The 22,291-nt window shown below is 35.0% G+C and overlaps 1 pseudogene; it reads right to left on the reverse strand.

Moving 5' to 3' along the window:
* LOC139043312 (centromere-associated protein E-like) overlaps window positions 1-22,291 on the reverse strand; it is an 80,023-nt pseudogene that overhangs the window by 33,992 nt on the left and 23,740 nt on the right.

The following is a 22,291-nucleotide window of genomic DNA, read 5'->3' on the forward strand; positions in this document are numbered from 1 at the left end:
CAGCTTTATTCAAAATACCCAAATAGTAGAGATAACTCAAATTTCCATCAATATAGGAGAAAGGCTAAACAAATTGTGGCCTATTCATACACCGGAAGACTACCAAGCAGTAAAAAGGAGTGTAGAAAGAAGTGAGACAAAAGAGCACATGCAGTGTGATTCTATTTGTGTGAAGTTCTAGAAGAGACAGTGAGCTGAGGTGGAAAACATCAGGACAGTGACTATGTGGGGCAGAGGATGAGATCAGGATTGCCTGGGTGGAGGTGGGAGGGAACTTGCTGGGGTGGAGAGAACACAAGTAGAGACATTTGTCAAAAGTCATCACACTGGACACTCACATCAGATACATTTATTGCATGGAAATTATACCTCAATAAAGTTGTAAAAATCTAAAACATACAAAGACAAAAACACATTGCTGAATCTCACCATTCCAATACTGTCCCTCAGGTCAGTCTTCAGTTGCTCCTTTTCTGCAGTAACCCTCTCTAACATTTGTCGCAGTGCTGTTTTCTCCTGTATTAAAGAAAATATCTTTCTCTGTTGTTCAGTTAGCTCATTATCAACATCTGCAATCAGCACTTGGGTTTTTTTGGCTTCCAAACTCTGCTTTTTATCTATGCCAACCATCTAAAATATTAATACATTAGAGAAGAATTTCTTAGTAACAGTTTTAATAATAAAAATAGCCAAACTTCTATTACTTATTATGTACCAGGCACTATTTTCACACAGTGACACATTTAATCTTCCCCATAACCTTACAAGGTAGGCACTATTACTATCTCCGTTTGACAGGCAAGGAAACTGAATCCCAGAGAGGGTAGGTCACTTGCCCAAGGTCACTCAGAGAAGTTATCAGACTTTGAATCCAAGTGGTCTGGTTCCAGAGCTCGTGCTCTTGTGCCTGTTCACTGGTAAGAGCTATGTGGACAGCTATAGATAATTCACAACTATCTTCATGTACGATGGGTTAACCTGGCTTTATGAAGGAGTAAGCCAGCTTAAACTCTCCCTCTTTATTTCTTTCCTTCAAAAGCTGGAAACCATAACTTATGCCCTACTACTAACAAATCTTTATTTTCAGAGTTTTATTATAGATAAGAGGGCAAAAGAGTTTTGTTAGAAACATATTTCATATTATAGTAGCATAATTCACCTTTTCATATTTTTCATATACTGCTTAAGAAAAGCATGTTATATAAATCCATTTATCCATAAATAAGTCTTAACCAAAGGTAACCTGATACATGGACTCCTTGGTAAAAGGAGACAAAGATTGATGTTACCAGTATGAAATTAGGGTATCACCATATAATCCTATACTAGCCCAGTAAAAACACTCAGCTGAATATTGGTCACAGATGTTTAAAAAGTTTTTATAATAATCTATATTTAATTAGAAAAAAAAGAAAAAGAAAAAAATCATCCAATGACACCAACTTCACACAACCACTATTAGAATTTGGGAATATTTCCTTCCAGAGTTTCTTCTATTAAAAGAATTTTTTTAACATTGCAATTATGACTACTTTACATATAAGATCCTTTTTAGTTTTTCTTTCCCACTTAGATTAGATGATATGCATTTTCCCATGCTGTTACATAATCTCCAAATTATAATTTTTAGTAGTTGCTCAATTCTCTAGAGTGGATACAGACAAACCATATTTCATTTGGTTAGCCCCTTCTTTTTGGCAATCTGCATGAGCTTCTACAAGGATGAGCAGAGAGCTAACTACAACTACAGGAGAAATTAAGGCAGGAACACAGAGTCTTTGGGATTAGTCAGTCAGCTACTATAATTCAGAATCTTGCATCTTTACTCCTAAATATGGAAATGTACACAAAACAAAGCAGATTGAGACAAAGTGCAAAACTGAACTCAGCCTAGAAAGTATTCCAGCTACCATGGTTATGAGCAAATCTAATAGGTCTAATTATTAAATAAGGAAAAAAATTGTGTCCTTTATATGAGAATAAGCCTACTAATCACAAAGTTTAAAATTTCTGTTGAGACACACTAGAGAAACTCATTTCCAGAGAGAGACACATCAAGCAGGATTGAAAACGGGCACTCCTAGAGGCTTCATGATAGACCTACTAGGCTATCATAGGCTGCCCTCTGGTGCTCTGATAAACAGGTTTATCTGGAAATCCCTAGACCCACTGCTTTATCCTCATGGGTGATTCCAGCATGAACACGATTTCACAAGACCAAGCTCACCTCAGCATTGCATCCCAGATTTCAGAAACCCTGATGAACAGAATGGCCCAGGAGAATTTCCAGTTAGACCCTTTTATCAACACAGATGATTCCAGCATGAACTTAATACCACAGACTGGCTGGTCCGGTGAGTGTAACTCTCCTTTTCCCTCACTCCGCCTCTACTGCTCCTTCTCATGGGGCCCTGTGACTGCATTTTGCATTTGTTTAAAAGCGGCTACTGACTGTGCATTTATTTTCAAAAAACTATTGAAAAACCTTTCCCCTTATAAAAGTGGAAGTCATAAATTTTAAATCAAGGTCAAGTGCCTTTGGCCCATAGTTGACCCAAAATATAGATAAACTGAGAATACAAGATACAGAGCAAGTGAAAATGCTTTCTAGGAAAGAATGACTGAAGCATAGGGAGAGAGGAAGAGAAAGCTCCTTTTCCAAGGCAGGAATATTGTACCCCAGAGTAAATGGGAAAAAAGAAGCTCATTATATAGAGTAATAGTATATAAAGGTATATAGAGGTTTCTTTACATAAGTTGGATCTTACTGAATTGTTCTTTAGTATGTATCTGTTTTTATTTAATAATGTATCCTGGAAATTTTCCAATTGTAGATAATGTCTACTTTAAAGAAATTCCATGACTATACAAAACTCTATTACATTTCTATACATTAACAATAAACAATTAAAAAAGGAAATAGAGAAAACAATCCATTTACAAAAGCATCAAAAAGAATAAAATATTAAGGAATAAACTTAACCAAGATGGCAAAGGCTTGTACAATGAAAACTACAAAATGTATCTGAAATACATTAAAGACACAAATAAATGGAAAGACGTCTCATGTTCACAGATTGGAAGACTTAATATTGTTAAGAAGTCAATGCTACCCAAAGCGATCTACAAATTTAATGCAATCCCTATAAAATCCTAATAGTGTTTTGCAGAAATAGAAAAATCCACCCTGAAATTCATATGGAATCTCAAGGGACTCCAAACAGGCAAAACAATCTTGAAAAAAGAACAGAGCTGAGGGTCTCACACACCCTGATTTCAAAACTTACTACAAAGTTATAGTAATCAAAACAGCTCAGTACTGGCATAAAGACAGATATATAGACCAATGAAATAGAAAACAGAGCCCAGAAATAAACCTTTGCATATGGTCAAATGATCTTTAACAAGGATGTCAAGACCATTCAATCATAAAGGATGGTATCTTCAACAAATGGTGTTGGGAAAACTGGATATCTCATGCAGAAGAAAGAAGTTGGGCCCTTACTTTACATCATATAAAAAAGTTAACTCAAAGTAGATCAAAGACCTAACCATAAGAACTAAAACTGTAAGATGCTTAGAAGAAAACATGGGAGAAAAACTTCATAAAGTGGATCTTGCCAATGATTTCTTGGATATGACACCAAAAGCACAGACAACAAAAGCAAAAAGAGATAAACTGGACTACATAAAAACTACAAATTTCTGTGCACCAAAGGACACAATCAACAGAGTGAAAAGGCAACCTAGGAATGGGAGAAAATATATGCAAGTCACACAATTGATAAAGGGTTAATATCCAGACTATATAAAGAATGTCTAAAATTCAACAACAAAAACCAAACAATCCAATTTAAAAATGAGTAAAGACTTGAACAGACATTTCTGTAAAGATATACAAATAGCCTACAAGCACATGAAAAGATGCTCAACATTACTAGTCATTAGGGAAATGCAAATAAAAACCACAATGAGATATCATCTCACACTTATTAGGATAGCTACTGTGAAAAAAGGAGAAAATAATACGTGTTGGTGAGAACTTGGAGAAATTGGAACCCTTATGCACTGCTGGTGGGAATGTAAAATGGTACAGCCATGATGGAAAACAGTATGACAGTTCCTCAAAAGATAAAAAACATGATCCAGTAAATCTGACATCCAAAAGAATTGAAAGCAGGGACTCAGAGAGATATTTGTACACCATGTTCATAGCAGCATTATTCCCAACAGCAAAAAGGTGAAAGCAATCTTCACTGCCCATTAATGGGTGAATGGTTAAACAAAATGTAGTATATACATACAATGGAATATTATTCAGCCCTAAAAAGGAAGGAATTTCTGATGTATGCTGCAACATAGAGGAACCTTGAGGACGCTATGCTAAATGAAATAAGCCAGTCAAAAAAAGACAACATACTGCATGATTCCGCTTATGTGAGGTACCTAGAGTAGCCAAATTAAGAGAGATAGAAAGTGGAAAAGTGGTTGCTAGGGGCTAGAGGAGGGAGGGAATGAGGAATTGTTTAGTGGGTATAGAGTTTCAGCTTCACAAGATAAAAAGAATTCTGGAGATTGGTGGCACAACAACGTGAACGTACCTAACACTACTGAACTGTTTGCTTAAAAATGATAAAGATGGTAAATTTTATGCTATGTATATTTTACCACAATTAAAGATACAAAACAAACAAAAATAAATTTATACGTATATATATATATATATATATATGAATGACTACTACTCCAAGCTATGGATGTATGAAAGATTATTTCACCATTCTCCTATTGGTGAACGTTTTAAATTCCCAGTAGTAATTATTCTGGATTAAATAGTATTAAGTATAATAACAATGAAAAATAGTATAAAAAATTCTGACATATAAAAGGCATTTTTGAAAAGTAGAAATGCATTGTAAATAAATCAGTTATATAAAATTACAGGCAATCCCGTTATGGACTGAATTATGTCCTCCCAAAATCCACATGTTGAAGCTCTAAGCCCCAAAATGACTGTATTTGGAGAGAGGGCCTTTAAGGAGAGTAATTAGGGTTAAATGAGATCATATGGCTGGGGCCCTAACCCCATAGAACTGGTGTCCACTCCAGAAGCAGAAGAGAACCAGAGCTCTCTCGGCTCACACACAGAAGGGCCATGTGAGGAGAGGTGCCATCTGCATGATAGGAAGAGGGCTCACAAGAAACTGAATTTTCTAGCTCCTTAACCTTGGACCTCTAGCTTCTACAACTGGGAAAAAGTAAATTTCTGTTGTTTAAGCTACTTAGTCTATGATATTTTGTGATGGCAGACTAATATACCTCCCTTTTAAAAAATCATCATTAGCATCCTAGCCTTTCTTGTATATAATTAAATAACAAAGCAGCTCTTCTCCCCAGGTTTCAGGACAAAACGAACCATGCTGCCTAGAATAAGCTGAGATTTAAGCACAGCACAGCTCTAGAAACAGACATGAACACGACACACACATCGATAGTGAACTCTCAACTAGTACACAAAATCTGATATAAAACAAATATTTTACCCATAAGTAATAATAAGCACTCAATCTTTCTTACATTCTTAGAATTCAGAGGGGCTTTTAAAGATGTTTAAAATACACCAGGCCTCGGAAAATATCAGCTCAAAGTTTGAACTAACATTTTTGCCTTTTCCTTTTCCAACTGATTGTAAGCAGTTATATCTGAAGTTATTTCAAAGACACTAGGGCTAATCTTGTAAACTGTTGTTAGTTATTCACTGTGAATAATCAATAAGATTGAGGTCACCATTATGTACTTAAGTGTCTGAAGTTAAGGAGAAAGCTCACATATAGTATATGAAAACTCGAACAGAAATACCCTTTACCTTTTCCTGAAATTCATCCGAATTTTCTCCTATGTTTTCCTCTATACGCAAATTCCTGGAAGTTTCCTCAGAAATTTTCATTTTCAGTGTGTTAACTGTTTCTTGGTGTTGTTTTAAAGACTCAAGAGCATTTTGTAATTGTTCTTGGGTATCTATGTTCTTTGTCAGAGAAAGGGAACACAATTTCAATTAGAATAATGTGAAACAATGAAAATAACTTTATAGTTACTGCTTGATCATAAATAATAACTGATGGCTCCTGAACGTCTTGAAGAGGCTCTGAGTTTTCAGTTTACTCTGTCAAAGCCTCACCATGGTCACGGTGTCCTGAATGTCACTTCTGAGCTGGTCCCTCTCAATCTGCAGGCTCTCTTGGAGCTGTTTCAGGCCATCTTTTTCTTGGGTTAAGGTTCTTACTTCTGCTAAGGTTTGTTGAAGTTTCTCAGTAATCAGTGCTTTCTCCCTTTCGACAGTTTGCAGCCTAGAATCTCTACTTTCTAATTGTTGCTTCAGCTCTTTCACTTCATTTAACCTTTCTTGACTCTCAGCTGTTTTCTGCTGAAGTTCCTGGGTTTTGTAAGAAAGCTTTAAAATAAGAAAAAGTTACTGTGAGAAGCAGAGCATTCTGTGGCATCTATATAGAAGCCAAACCCCAGAAAACTAAAGACCATTTCCATAGAGGGTGTGTTGTACCAACCTCCATGTTCAAAGCATCCAAGCTTAAACCAAGTGTTTGAGCTTCTTTAGAGAGATTTCCTATGTTCTGACTCATTCTTGCATTCTCCTCAAGGACCATCTTATACTTTTGCTCAGTTTCAACATGTTGATTTTTAAAATCTTGGAATTCTTGATCAGTTCTTTTATAATTCAACTGGCTAGCTGCTAGGTCACTTTTAGTTTTCCCAACTTCTTCAAGTAAATCTTGAATTCTACTCTCTTTATGAACTACTTCAGAAAACAATTTGTCTTTTTCTGATGTTATTTTACAGAGCTCTTCAGATTTGTCATTTATCTACGGAAAAGAAATAAAATTTAGCTATGTTAGCAATATAAGATCCACTACAGCAGTTATCAGGAAAAGAAAAGCTTTATCTGCAAAAAAGAAAAAAGACATTGAAATTAAGCACAGATTTGACTGAGGAAAGGTAATATTTTTATTGTCACATCTTTATAACAATATATTATCCTGCTTAACTTTACCATCAAAGTTTTGTTTGGGTTCTAGTAAGGATTGAGTGGAGAAGAAACACTTAATTAGGATGTCTTTATTTCCTTATCTATCATTCTAAAGTGTTTTCTAACTTTATGGTGTTTCAGGCATCTTATGGTTTTTCTTAGAATTTGACTTATTATTTTCTTTCTAAAGGCTTTGAATGCAGCTCAGATTTCCAAAAACTTAATCCATGAATAATTTAAATTTTAAATAACTTAAATTGAAACTATTATTTAAGTAATTAATTTAAACCAACAATATCCAGCTTATAAATAGTTTAATCATTGTGAAAGATAAAGGAGAAGGAAGTGGGAAAAAGAGAGGAGAGCCAAAGTTGAGACAAAGGAGAGGGAGCGAGACAGTAGAGCTCTTGTAACCACAGGCTCAGGGTAGGAGGCAGGTCTGTGTAACTCAGCTTTTAGATCCATAACTATGTGTTGGGCTAAAAAACAGCATGTACTTTAAAGAGTTTTTAGGATGACTAAATAACGTTGCTAAAGTTGTTTAGCATGATGCTCACCATGTAGTAAGTACTCAAATTCTTGTCCTTTTTATTTCTTTCAGAAAGGCAGAAAAAGGAAAGGCTGGCAGAAGGTTTCCGGAATTGCTCACTAGGCTGCAATATTTACGTCAACCTCTAAAACTTCATCAATGCCACCCTCTTTACCTCCTTACTCTCCTTTATTCAACATAGTGATATGACCACAGCAACAGCACCAAAAAAGATAAAGACTAAGGGTGGGCCATCAATCTCTGTTGAAAAGCACTACATCTGAGGACTATAGAAATGGCCCCTACATGGATCTCATTACTAAGTATACTGTTACATATTCTTTGAAAATGTTCCTAACAAGCAGGGTCAAATGTTTACAGTCTCTTCACTGTTACTTTAAAACAAACTATGGCAAAATATTTAAGGCAATATTGCAAGGGTTTTTATTTCAAAGTAAGAGTTATTTGCTTAAAAACATATTTACCTCTTTCCTTAGCATTTCTACTTCTGAGGGTAAAGATTTCAACTCTGAGAGCAAATTAACTTCTTTATGCAAAGCTTCATTTTCTTCAACTTCTTTATTCAGTTCTTTCTGGAGATCAGTAATCTTTCTTCCTGATTCCAAATTACAGAGCAAATCTAGGATATTTTTGGTAAATTAAACAGTTTGCAGTTATTGGGACAATTTAAATTACATACAAACTTAGATTACTTAATCAGATTATATAAAATTTATTAAAGAAAGAACCAGTGTTGGTCAACAGGTAATCCAATTGTTAAAAGTTCTTGAATCACCTTTTTCAAGATCGGGTCCAATTCATTTGAAAAATAATTCTTAAACCTTTATAATTTGAAGTCCATGGAAACACTTATAAATACTGACACCAAATGATATTGAAATTTAATATTAGGCTACTTACAAACATCAGAGAACAATGGACTTTTAATCATTGGAATGGAGGTGCAAAATCCTTTAGGCAGTTGGATTTGCAAAGAGGTAAGTCTGAAATTATAAAATACCTTTTGGAACTTTTCCATCTATAAGGCAGGTGAGTTTTGCTATTTCATTAAAAGAAGATTGTAATTCTTTCTCCAGATCAACTTGCATTTTCTTCTTTGCCTCCAACTGCCTTTGATATAACTGAATATCATTTTCCATTTGCTTGCATGCACTTGCAAGTTCTTTCTATGAGAGAAACAATACAAATTCACAAAAATGTAGTGATCATTACAACTGCTTTATTATAAATATAACAAAAATCACTTACCATTTTCTCTTTCAGCTCCAGATTTTCACTCCTGAGACAGGCTGCTTCTCTCTTGGCATCGAGGGCTACAGCCTCAGCATCGAACAGAGTCTGTTTCATCTGTTTGAGGTCTTGAATGTTTTCCTATACACACAACAAAAAGGATTTCCTGAAAGCTAACTTTCTTAGAGTTGGAAAAGACTTTAGAGAACACACACACAGATGTCATTCCTAACAAATCAAAAATGGTGAAAATACGTTAATCACCAAATTTTTTTTAGGATAGATGAAAAGAAATGACATTTTCGAAAATAAAAATATTTTTAAAAATTCTGGTTATCTTTTTCCAAATTATAAAAGCACTATATATATAGAAGTACTGTAATTTAAGAAATCTGTTATTGTTTAAAAAAGATTAACACAATTGTTGCTCAGCTAGCCTGTTAAAGTTTCCTACGTATTTTTAAATTATTCTCTCCAAAACATGACAGGTGAGCAATTAATAGTTAAAATTAAGAATATTAAATCACAAACTGAAAAAAAAAAGACAAACAATCCAAAAGAAAAAGAGAGAAAAGATACGAACAGGCAACTCACAGAAGAGAAAATATAACTGATAAATACATAAAAAGATCCACTGTGTCATTTTTAAAGAGAAGTAGCATTTTAACATGACTTTAGCTGACATGAATTCAACCATATGTCCTTGGGAAAACATTAATGCATGAATGAATGAATGAATGAATAAAGAGAAAGAAATAAAGAACAACTTTTAAAAAGTGGGCAATTCTGCTTGCCACTCTGTCAGTAGACACTCGAAGATTATATGAAAGTACCTTTCTTCCCAGGGCCTCCAAACAGTAACAACACTTTTAAAAAGAATCATTTGTGATTAATAGAAGGTAACAAAAAGTACTCTGACAAGTTCAAATGAAAACAAAAGAACAACAGAAACTAAGATTAAAAAAATTCTAGCTAGTGGACAGCCCCGTGGCCGAGTGGTTAAGTTCACGAGCTCCGCTTCAGTGGCCCGGGGTTTTGCTGGTTCGGACCCTGGGTGCGGACATGGCATCACTCATCAGGCCATGCTGAGGCAGCATCACACATGCCACAGACAGAAGGACCCACAACTAGAACATACAACTATGTACTAGGGGGCTTTGGGGAGAAGAAGAAGAAAAAAAAAATGATGACGACGAGTGGCAACAGATGTGAGCTCAAGTGCCAATCTTTAAAAAAAGAAAAAAATTCTAGCTAGAAACTGTTGCCTTTTAAAAAAGGGTGTTAAAAACTAGAATCAAACAGATACTTTCTTGAAGTAATCAGGTGGATTGAAAGCAAATAAAAAAATTTAACAATTTCACCATGAGATTCAAATGTTACTTAATGCCAAGATCTGATATCTTGGCTGAGATCAACTACATACTTCTTCATGCATTTGTATAAAACAATTGAAAAAAATTAAAATGTTTTTTGAATTACTGGTTTTTAATGGAAGCTCACTCCTAACTTACTTACATGCACTCAAAGAATGATGTCCTCAACTCTCTGAGCGATTCTTTATCTGTAGAATGGCAATGATACCAACAGTCCCTTTCCCATAGGGTTACTGATAGGATTAAATAAAATACTAAATGTAAAACAACTACAACAATGCTCGGCACACAGTAGGCTCAACGTAAGCATTTGCTATGATGATGGTGATGGTACACTATAAATGCCAACATGATTACACAACAAAATAAACCTGATTTTTACCGATGAGTATGACAAGTCCATGTTCACATTTTCTGATTTTTGAGTGTCTATGTATTTCTGTAGCTTTTTAATCTGGTCTTCCTTTTCTCTAAGCAGCTCTACTTTTGAACTTAGTTCATTCTAAAAGAATCAAAGGAGAGTGAAACACAATTTAATTGGATCTAAATTCTAAGGGATTAAAAAGAATTTACATTTAATAGTTTAGACAGTAAAATTTAAAAGTTGATACTTAAATATAATTCCTTCTCTTTTCTGAAATCATGTTCAATTACATATGATGTATATTTTATAGCTCTAGTCCCTTATCAACAGAAATATCAACCTAAAAGCTCACCTCAAGATCTTGATTATACACTTCTGCATGCTTAACTAAATTCTTTATTTAAGTTGGAAATTTCATGAATTAGTTGCATCTGTAAGAGCATGTGAACAGGCAACAGAGCAAACCAATAGTTAAACAGAGCAAAAAAAAAAAAAAGACAGCATTCATTCACTGCTTCAGAATCACCTAACACAGTAAGAAGGGCTGAGAGATAACTGTTCAAGCTACTGCAGCAGAGCACCTCATTATTTAAAAATACAAAAACTCTCCCAAAAGACCAAACCCAACTAACCAAACGAAAAATCCCAAAACCCCACAAAACAAAGAAGAAAACCTCAGCATAACCCAAATAACAGTTACATCATCTGTTAATAAAGTTACAATAACATCAAAAGTACATTAGTAGGCATCACTTGGAGGAGATGAACTGTAATCAAACTTTTAAAAAACATTCTCTGAATAGATTTTTGTTTTGGGTAAGTTAAATGCATAAATGTATTTACCCCGTAAGATTTTTTCTTCCCATGAATTAGCCATTTAGCTTTACACTGGCGTGCTTGTTAATGCGTTGTGATCTGGAATGCAGGTTTGGATTAGGCTGGTTCCATGTGGTGCTCACCAAAGCTACAGAGGTATGCACAGCATTACCAACTATCTACCCTGTTGGTTTATTCCACAGGGAATATTGGAAAGATGATGTTATCGCTTTACATTGTCCAACTGTCTAAAAGTATAAGGAATACTTAAAGATATAAGTATTTCTATTAAAGTTTCCTTTCTATCAAAATAGCTATAGCATTAACTATCTCAGTACCATAAACTTTTGTGTTCAAAACAAGTAAACTACAATTTCCTAAGATAAACATATTTTTCCTTAGAATTATTTAATCTTAATAATCAGATGAGTCCTTAAAGAGTAAAAGCAAATTCTAGTAGAATGCAAGCGACTGGCTGTTTCCATCCTAAACTAGTTTCAGATTTCAGACTAGTGTTGACGTTCTTATTTTAGGGCAGTATCATCCAACAGAAATATAATGTGAGCCAAATTTGTAATTTAAAATTTACTAGTAGCCACATTAAAAAATAAAACAGGTAGAATTAATTTTAATAATACATTTTATTTAACCTAATATATCCAAAATATTGTCATTTCTTCATGTAATCAATATAAAAAAAATGAAATATTTTACATTCTTTTTTCATACTGAAGTCAATTCAGACTGGCCCCAATTCAAGTGCCCAGCTGCCACATGTGGTGAGTGGCTGCCCAATTGTTTGGCAAAGTTTTAGACATTTGTATAGGTTGTAATTTAAACTGGCTTCATCTTTTACCTCTTCTTCTCTGTTTCTAACTTTCGTGCAAGAAAGCTGCCTATTTCTAATTTTTGTGCAAGAAAAGCACATTTACCAAAAAGAAAGAACTAAATGATCATTCTTAATTTTGGAAAATATTTAGAAAATAAAGATTTAGAAGGAAAAATTCTCCCACTTCTCATTTGAAATAGCACTTCATTTGAAGTATTGGTTCTCATAAACAGAAAAAGATGAAGCAACTTTTGTAAAGATCTGAGTGTAACCTTCCAATAACATATTGTTTAAGATGCTGAGCATAAAGTGTACAATACGATCAAAAGTTAATCTGTTGCTGCTTAAGAAAACAATGTAGATTTCAGCTGTAATTTTCCGCAGGTGAAATGAAATACTTAAGTTCTTAAGACAAAAATCTCCAAGTTGTGAAAATTATAAAATTAAATAAATCAAGTTTTTGTCTTAAGAACTTAAGTATTTCATTTCACCTGCTGAAACTTAGAGCTGAAATCTGCATTGTTTTCTTAAGCAGCAGGACTGTAATTTCTCTTGTTCCCTGAGCTTGATGATACTGACCTTATTTCTCCCTCTAAAATCACTATTTAAACATCCTATATTATGATATTCCCACTTGAGAATTATCCACAGCTTTGGTGATTTTTGGTGAAACCCTTTGGCAAACCAGAGCAATGACATAGGTCCTAAAGCCATAATTTGACTTTTACTCTTTTTTGGTTAAACTTTTCCCCAAAATATATGTTTTGGAACATATTTTACTGCATACACATAAACTTACAATATTTTCAGTTTAAAATGGAATGGATATTGTAAAACTGTCTTTGAAAAGAATAAGTTTTTATTACTTAATCTTTTATGTTACCTTACAGAACCTAGAATTTCAATTTATGTCCAAGAAAAACTGAAGAGAATAGGATTATTTTCCCCTTTGACTGTGGTTAAAAAAGAAAAAAAAATCCAGATGTGAGATTCAAGTCATACATTCTGTTATTTTGTAATCTTTTTGAGTGTGACAATTCAGTGAGCTTCAGTTTTTACTAATTGAACATATAAATGACGTAATAAAAAATTAGAGAAATTACTGCTACACTTATGCCCGAAGTTAATTTTACATCATATTATTTATAATAAGAAATACACAAAAACTTAGATGAAATTTTGGAGTTCGAAGGGGCCTTGGCAAGCACCTGATCTAACCTCAGGGGTGGAGACACGCAGGAAGGAAGCCCTATGAAATTCGGTGCTTGCTCAAGGCCTTGTCAATAATGCGTGCCAGGCTTGAATCCGCAGTGAGGTCGGGAGCAGCAAAACTGGGGCTTAAATCCATGGAGTCTGGCCCCAGAGAACCTGTTCTTAACCACGACGCCAGACCACCTCCTCTCAATAAAATCCAGTTTTACTGACTGAAGTCCACTGTTTTTTTCATGACATTTTGCATTTTGTCAATATGAGAATATTAAAAAAGGTAAATGAAACTCTGGAGAACTTACAAACTTTTGCGTCTTAGGATATAATACCTATGAAATGTAGGATTAACTAATTTGTAGGTAGAATGGAAATAACATATTTGGCACAGGATTCTTTTTTTCCTTTTAAAAAGGAAAAGAGGGTGAGAAACTAAACAATGACACAGAGGAAAAATGATTGTGTCCCTTTGGGCTATTCATACAGAAATCTGAGAAGCAGCTGCAAATTAACTCATACTTTAACCACACCAAACACTGGCTCTTAATTTTGGAGGGAATCACAGATCACTTCACAAGTATGATAACAGCTATGGATTCTCGTTCCCAAAAAATGAGTGAGTTCAAAACTTCTGCAAAATAATTTCATCGTGTCTATAAACTCTAAGTTAACGACTCTCTGCACTAAGAAATCTCTTGAATCTTTTGGACAATTTCTGTCTCCAAAGTCTGATGATTTGGGGATTAGGTTCTCTTAACATGTAGCCTAACATTATACACTGAGAAAATTTAACTAATCTGTTTCATTTCTAAAAATTCCATTAAAACTACTTCATATTAGTTATACTAATTTTTACAATAACTCTCTTATGGAAAAAGAAACATGCAAAATCAGCTTTCCCAGCTATTCTAATAATGTTCTAACTACTTAGGTACATACTTTCTAAAGAAAATGAAGTCCATTAATATGTAGTATCCATACATAAAACATTCACTAGATATTAAAATTCATATTGGTCTCAGAAGGAAACAGCTATGCTCTAGGCAGCAATTCTGGTATACTCAATAAATTATTGATAACATACAAATTATCAGGAAATAATTTCTTCAAGATTAATTCATCAATAGGCAGATTCACCAAACCTGCTCAAAGATGTTTTTGATTCCTTCCTCTTCTTGCACACAAGCACAAGTGAAACAATTATGATTTAACTATTTTTAAAGCAATATAAATGAACTGATTATTTCTTAAATTCTCTAAATTGTGTGTACAAATGGAAAATGGTTGGGTTTTCAATATATCAACCTTAGAAATAAACATCTTTAAGAAAATGATACTTTTAAAAGTGTGGTTTTAGGGTCCAGCCTGGTGGTGTAGTGGTTAAGTTTGTGCACTCCATGGGTTTGGATGCCAGGTGCAGACCTACATAGCACTCATCAAGCCATGCTGTGATGGTGTCCCACATACAAAATAGAGGGAGACCAGCACAGATGTTAGCTCAGGGACAATCTTCCTCAAGCAAAAAAAAGAGGAAGATTAGCAGCAGATGTTAGCTCAGGGCCAATCTTCCTCACACACACACAAAGTGTAGTTTTAGTTTAGTTTTGTGTTTCCACATCTTTTCATCTTTTACCTCTTGATCTTTTTCCGCTTTTCTTTCTAGAGCCTCAAATTCATGCAAACCATTCTTTTCTTTTAATTTCGATTCCATTTCTTCATTTTCTCTTCTTAGTTGTTCATAGTCTAGTACCAGACTATCATAGTTAGCACGAAGTGAATTCAACTCACTTTCTAAGTTTTCCTATTATAAACAAAACCAGATTTTCAAGTCAGAGAGGATTCAAGTTCTTTGTTTTGTTAACTAAAATCTGGATTAGTCAAATAATTCATTTAACCTTGAATCATTTGGTAGTTTGGGCCATTCTCCAATATCTTCCCAATGGTCTAGCTTGATCCACAGCATAACAGAAGGTCTGCCTTTTGGTAAACTAGCTAACATAGAATAGAGGAAGACTATTTTCAAAGAGATAGAATTAAAAAAGAAAGAAAGAAAGAAAGAAAGAAAGAAAGAAAGATCATATAAACAAATGCTCTGCCTGTGCCTGACTTAAAATTCAGTCGGGAGTAGGAGTAGGGCACATAATGGGAAGTCATCTGACCACAGATCCTTAAGCTCCTTGGTAATAAAGCTAATAATGTAATTCTCCACCTGCTTGACTCCTGTTTAATTTCTCAGACAGCTCTGAATTTAGGAAGTGACATGGAGCCATTATTTATTGACTTCTAAAACTCCAACGGCTGCCAGGCCTCACCGTGCTGAGCAGAGGCCTGTTTCTGCTTTCTGTTCCATCATGAGGAAGAGTAAGCCATGAGTTAAAAGAAACTAAACCAACACTAGGGATTTGAAAAAAACAACAAACCTTCCAGAGTGTTTTAGGGACACAAAAGCATATAATTCCCCATAATAATTAATTATAAGAACCATTACAACTAATTATAATGGTTAGCTAATGATAATAACAATTCCCAAGAATCACTGCAATTTTATTTCAAAATTAAAATGAAATTTTCTTTAACAAATACATTTATATGACTATGTTATATTTCTTTGAATATTAGCAGCCTAGAAAGCAAACATGGAATCTAAACATACTAAAGTATTCACTACAGTATTCCTTATTTCTTAAAGTTTTCATAAGACTATATAATTTTATTTACTTTCATTTTTCAGCATTATTTGGCAATATTACCCTTCCCTGATACACCATTCTACTTTATGCCTGAGAATTTTGATACTTTTAAAATCAGCCCTTTTTACCTTCAAGGGATGGCCCAAGGCAAAACAGAAACTTACCAAAAAATCATAGATACCAAGATCTGCTGGTAAAAACTAGAAGCAAAGGTTTACCTATTACCATACTTTAGGAAATGTTTAGCCTCTCTCTGTATGCCACAGTTACCAACGAGGAGTGTAACAAGTTGGGGAAGCCTTAATAAGAACCTCAACTACTACTGAAACAGTCAGAGCTAGAAATGTGCCACAACAGCAAACATCAATAACAAATGAATTTAAAGAAGAGTAAAAGGATAATGTTCTGTAAAATACATTTAAGTTACCTGACTTAGTAGTTTTGTTGCTGGATTCCACTCTGTCTCAGTTAATGTATCAAGAGTGTTACTGAAAATATCAGACTCTGAATAGAGAGCTATAATTAGGGGGAAAAGAAATTTATCCATAAACATGTTATTAAGTTTCCTAAAACTCAAATTAAAGATTAAAAAAATTCTGATCTGAGGTAATAAGCTCAAATTAGTTAATATGTGCTCACAGTATGAATGCCAAGAATATATAAACAGATGTGATCATTTATATACTCGTGTGAATTAAGATCACTGGTTAGAATTAGTGATAAAATGTAGGATCCTTAGTACAACACATTCATGCACGGCATAAGGACGTTTCAGTCAAGGACGGACTGCATATACAACAGGCGTCCCACAAGATTAGTACCACAGAGCCCAGGTGTGTAGCAGGCTGTACCACCTAGGTTTGTGTAAGTGCACTCTGTGATGTTCACACAACAAAATTGCCTAAAGATGCACTTCTCAGAACACGTCCCATCATTAATCAACGTGCGACTGTATAGGTTAAAAGGACAAATTCTAAATTTGAGATTTAATCATTGTAAGCAGATTTTTAAATGCCCCTAAAAAATACTTATAATGTTAGAGACAAACTTTGCAACAGATTCCTGTGTAAATGCTACCCTTTCAAGATTAGCAAAGTTTAAGCCAGACATTATATGGGTACTAACTTAATGAGCAGTGATTAAAACAAAAACAAAAAATAAAAATATCTGTCTCAAATGTTTCAACTACAGCACATCATTCTTAAGAGATCTGGAAAAAATAGAGAACTTCATCAATGTTCACTTTCTTAAAATTACTTATTTTTATCATCGTAATCACATCTAAAATACATACATTTTATTTAACTGTGTTTATCACATTAACTGAGTTATAAATAAAGTCTCTCTTTATGGGGATACTTTTATAATTAAAAGTAGTTGAAGAAGAACTCACATTCATCAATTTCTCCTCCTAAAGTTAGAGCAGACTTATGTGTCTTTGTTGTTACATTCTCTGGTACATTAAACTCATTTACATAGTTTGAATCCTTCATTTTGTTAATTTTGCCAACACACCAAGTGACTCTTCGTTTTTTTTTAGCCTAAAGAAGAAGAAATCAAAATTACCTCACACACATCTGGCTCAAACATCATAAAACAAGGGAACTAGTTTCCATTTTTAACAACCATTGACTTGGTAGAATTCTTATTCAGCCTAGTTTAATATCTTATCAGTCTAAGGACATCCTGAGATAAGAAAACATATTCAAACTTTTCAAATTAGTGTTAACTTCATAATAAATTTGATGAAACTATTATTTAAATTTCATTTTGTATTTGAAGGCTTACTTACAAGAATTTCTGCAAATTTACTGAAAGGAATTAGTTAAGTATCAATCCTTCAAGTAATCTGGTGTTACAGAAGACAGCACAGCCACCAACATAGTGACCAAAAGCACTTCTGGGAACCCAGCCTTAACTGGGAAGGAACAGACAGGCAGCCCATTTGAACTTCCCTCAGCAAGTAAATCTTCCACAGGGCCATTCCCATGCCAATTCTTTGCCAGTTTATAAAGCTCACGATCCAACCAGCGCTCCTAATCTTGTTCCTTCCGTTCTCCCTTGGGACTCTGTTCCCTCAGGTATCTGTTCATCTGTCGTCTTCACTACCTTCTTCCACTGGGCTTTAAGAATGCTCAAGCCTCTGTTTTCTGCTTTTGATTTTTTCAAAAACAAACCCTTCACTCCTTCCTTCTCTCTAGCCAACATTTTCTTTTAGTTTCTATGTTCTCTTCTTCCTCGTCTCTCTACTTCTTCCTCATCCCTCCTGGGATACCTCTGTCTCCTGGTTCTTGTCCCACCCAGCTAGCTGTCCTCATCACTCACTTGGCTTTACTGCTTTCTCTTTCTCTGACCACCGCCTAAGTGTTTTTCCATATTTTACAGGTATATTCCTCTCTTGTCCCTTTACTAGAACAAGCATTATCTCATCTTTTTTGATCCTCTCAACAATCCTCTCTTACTACATCCACTTTATAGATGCCTGAGTGTCCAAAAAGTTTACATGAGTTGTGTACAGTCATACAGCCAATTGGTGGCTGAGCCCATGCTTGTAACTTCAGACCTTATCCACCACCCATTCCACTGCGTTGCCTGTCAAGATTATCTGTTGTCCCCAGAATATATGGCTTCTGCTTGAAATGGCCAGCCCTTTCCACAGCCTGCTCTGCAAAAGCACATTCATATATAAATCCTTGATTCCCATGACCTTCAGCTCAACTCCATTCGCTCCCAAAGCCACTGGACCCTGTCATCTGAAACTCATAAACCTAGAACTCCTTCCACCCCAGTGATTCAGTTAATCCCATTATAGCTAGTTAGCTTAAGAGGGACATCTAGTCTCTTGATCCACTGTTTTCTTTCTGCCAGCTACCTTTGGGCTCTCATCCCATCATCTTAGATTCTATAGATCACCAGTTCAATCACATTTTGGGGTCAATGGTCTCAAACTATTAGACCCATTCTGTGTTCCCCACACCTATCCTATCACAATGTACACTCAGATGAATTACACTGCCATCTGAGCTTTTATTAGCCTCCTGAACACTGTGTGGACAGCCAGAAGACTGGCTACCAACATCACCTGGGCCCTTAAGGCTGCCTGGCAAGACTCCTTGCCCCCTCGTTGGCTTTCTTTTCCATTCCCTACAAAGGCGAGACTATTTCAAACCCTTAGCAGGTCTACAAACTGTGTCTCTACCATCTCCAGCCACCACAGAAGAAAAATTAAACCTCCTATTTCACAAAGAAAATACAAGCCTAAACTTACAAAAGCATTACTTGCATTGATTCCTACCCTTTTCCTCTGTCCTTGTTATAATGAAGGAGTGTTTCTCCTTCTATCTAAGGCCAGACCCTTCTACTGTATTCAAGATCCTACGCCTTTGGGCCATCTCAGCCTACTGCAAGGTGGCTTTCATTCCCAATACATAACTCAAATTGTTTTTGCAAAGGAGCTTCTTGTTTCTAAATCCAAAAAGTTTTAGTCTATATTTGTCTTATTTAACTTCTCAGCAGAACGTGACATCACTGACATAGAATGTGACCTCTCTATGCAACATTCTCTTCTTTTAGTTTACCACGTTCACCTGGTTTCTTTCTTAACTCTAGAGCTAAACCTGGGCTCCTTTAGGCATTCCTCTTTTTTGCTTTTACCTAAAAAGTTGTTTGGGAGGATCTTATCTTTGGCCCTCTGTTCTTTTCATTCTCAACATGCTCCCAGAGCAAGCTCATCCATTCTCACGACTTTAATTTGGATTTGCAGTAGTTAATGCCCAAATTGATATCTCCATCCCAGATCTTTCACTTGATTTTCATATATTTGCATTTTCAACTGCCTGACACCTTAAACTAGAGCTGACCCAAATAAAACACTGGACAGCTCCACTGCTCTTCACTCAATGTTCCTTAACTCAACAAATACTGCTACCAGCTATCCAGCAAGCCCAGTAATGTGTGCATGTCATTCTAGATGCTTCCTTCTCCCTTTCCATGTCCCCATGTTGAAACAATCACAAAGTTCTGTCGAGTCTGTCTCCCAAATAGCTCTCCAATTTACCCATTTTTTTTCCATCTCCAGAGCCACAAGCCTTGTGGAGGCCCAATCAATTGTAGGTACACAGTAGCCACATCTTTCTAAACAGCAATTCCAATCATGTTACCTACAAGGCTTTCCCATATCCTTAGCATAATGCAATGTTCGAATCCTACAATGTGGTTTAAATGCCCCTGCCACCAGAATATTTTAAGTCCAAGAAATATGTTTTCTCACGACTCCAAGCTTTTGTACATGTAGATGTCTAACCGGCATACTTTTCCCTACCCCTTTCCTTGGGCTGTTTCCTACTCATGGCTGAGCCAACAGATGGTTTTGATGCCTTCCATTTACCTGGTATGGTGGACTTAAAGGTAGCGTCTATTAATAATAATCTTAACAGCATACACTTATTGAGGATTTGCTGTATGGAGAGTATAGTGTTAAGCACATTCTATATATCACTTCACTTAATTGTCACATCAGTCCTATGAGGTGAGGATCAAGCTTTCTCACAGATAAGGAAACTGCAGCAAAAAGTATTTAAGAAAGGGCCCAAGGTCGAGAGTTAGCAATTGACAGAACTGGGATTCAAATCCAGAAAGTCCAGCTCCAGAGGCCATTCTCTTAACCATGACACTATCACTCCCCAAAACATCTGCTGGATAAATAAACCCCTACTCTGGTAAAAACAAAAGCACACAGACTGGAAGCCAGAATTTTGATTACTATGTTGATTTATAGTCTAGATAAATTTTCCTGAGATTACTATTTCTGTTTCCTTAAATAGAAAATATTACCACATACTCTAGACACCTGTGGTTTCCAATCACCTAATCAATTTCATTAGAATTTCATAAGAAGTATAGTGCAAATAGATTCCTTGACTACATCCCAGACTTTCTGAATTAGGATCTCTTCATATGGGAATCAGGGTTAAGTATTTTTAATGAACGTTCTAGGTGTTGTTGAGGTATAGGCAAATACACAAAAGGTTCTTTCCTAAAATATACTGTATCAAAGGATAAGAAACACATAGCTATATAATAAGCATATAAGAATACCAATTCTATTCCCTATATATCAAGTTTAAGCTGTCATCTTTCATAAAAAAAATAAGACCCATATATGTGCTGCATACAAGAGATGCATTTCAGACTGAAAGACACTCACAAACTGAAAGAGAAGGAATGGAAAAAGATACTCCATGAAAATGGCAATGAAAAGAAAGCTGAGGTAGCAATATTCATATCAGAAAACATAGACTTTAAAATAAAAACTGTAACAACAGACAAAGCGCACTACATAATGATAAAGGGAATGATCCAACAAGAATATTTAACATTTACAAATATCTATGCACCCAACATAACAGCACCTCGACATATAAAGCAATTATTAACAGACATAAAAGGAGAAATAGCAACACAATAATAGTAGAGGACTTTAACAATCCACTTACACCAAAGGAGAGATCATCAAAACAAAAGATCAATAAGGAAACGTTGGCCTTAAATGACATATTAGACCAGATGGACTTAGTACACATGTATAGAACATTCCATCCCAAACCTGCAGAATACACATTCTTTTCAAACGGACATGGAACATTCTCCAGGACAGATCACATATTAGACCACAAAACAAGTCTCAATAAATTTAAGAAGACTGAAAAAATACCCAGCATCTTTTCTGACCACAATGGTATGAAACTAGAAATCAACTACAGGAAGAAAATCAGAAAAGCCACAAATGGATGGAGCTTAAACAAAATGCTATTGAACAACAATTGAGTCAAAGAAGAAATCAAATGAGAAATCAAGAATATCTGGAGACAAATGAAAATGAAACTACGACAGGCCAAAGTCTATGTGATACAGCAAAAGCGGTTTTAAGAGGGAAGTTTATATCAATACAGGCCTACCTCAACAAAGAAGAAAAATCCCAAATAAACAGTCTAACAGTGCACCTAAAGGAACTGGAAAAAGAAGAACAAAGCCCAAAATCAGTAGAAGGAAGGAAGTAATAAAAATCAGAGCAGAAATAAATGAAATAGAGACTAAAAAAAACCAGGAAAAAAAATCAATGAAACTCAGCGCTGATTCTTTGAAAAGATAAACAACATCGACGAACCTTTAGCTAGACTCACCAAGAAAAA

The sequence above is a fragment of the Equus asinus genome, unplaced genomic scaffold, assembly GCF_041296235.1.
Source record: "Equus asinus isolate D_3611 breed Donkey unplaced genomic scaffold, EquAss-T2T_v2 contig_2, whole genome shotgun sequence".
NCBI lineage: Eukaryota > Metazoa > Chordata > Mammalia > Perissodactyla > Equidae > Equus > Equus asinus.